The sequence below is a fragment of the Solanum tuberosum genome, unplaced genomic scaffold, assembly GCF_000226075.1.
Source record: "Solanum tuberosum cultivar DM 1-3 516 R44 unplaced genomic scaffold, SolTub_3.0 scf00035, whole genome shotgun sequence".
Taxonomy (NCBI): Eukaryota; Viridiplantae; Streptophyta; class Magnoliopsida; order Solanales; family Solanaceae; genus Solanum; species Solanum tuberosum.
In genome coordinates, this window is record NW_006238963.1 from 1,290,884 (window position 1) to 1,291,947 (window position 1,064).

The following is a 1,064-nucleotide window of genomic DNA, read 5'->3' on the forward strand; positions in this document are numbered from 1 at the left end:
GTCTTTTCACCACCCAATTAATTAATTTCATTTTTGGTAATTAAGTTGGGGTCTAAACTAATTGGATTCAGTTTACACTTTTGAGAAACAAGTTAGGGCTTTGAGAGAAGAGAAAAGAAGAGGAGAAGGAGCAAGGAATCGTCAAGTTCTTGAAGCTAGGCTCGTGGATTTCGTCAAAGGGTGATCCCTACGAGGTATGTGAGTTCACACAACATTGGGTTCCTTCACCCACGCGCCAAACATATTTAATTCAACGTGAATTCGTCCTAAAAAGTTGAAAGTTTGAATGTTCTTGATATGTGTTCTCGAATTTACTTTCGTTCTTGAATTGGGATGAGATTGAGGAGTTTCTTGAGATTGTAGAGTCGATTATTAGAGTTGTTTGAGTTATATTCTTGTGTATATGTTGTGGGTACCTGAATCTAAAGAGATATTGAGAAAAATAATCGAATTTAGGCGAATTGGAGTTGGAAAATGAAGAAGGAAAAAGTCGAGCAAATCTGGTGCCCTAGTCCGCGTCGCGGACCTGTCCCACGAGTTCACAAAAAGTTTCTTCACGTTGCGGAGCGGTCACTGACTGTTCTGCCTCAAAATTTATTTTGCGATCAAAAAATTAAATGTGTCTCCGCGTCGCGGACTTGCTTTCAAGCAGTGATTTCTTGATCATTTCTCATGTTTAGCTATCTAAAATCATTCCTAAACATCATGAGATCTTTCCTATCATAAATCACAATCCTTGAATCCATAATTCAATTCAAGGAAAGTTAAGAGTCAAGTCAAGAGAAGTTAAGAGCCAAGTCAAGAGAAGTTCATAGAGTCTTCCAAGAGCCTTTTACAAATGTTTTAACTTTGTTTTAAGACTTAGGTTTTAAGTTGAGTAAAGAGTACATATTGAAGTCATTTCTTCAAAAGAGTATATCGGGACTATGTATTCCCAAAGAGTAAATGTTTTCACATTTAAACAAGAAAGGAAACTGAGATTTCCGAAAAAGCCTTTGAGCTAGTTTTCAATAAAGAGTAAGAGTAAAGTTCATTCTTCAAAGATTATACAGGAACTAAGTATT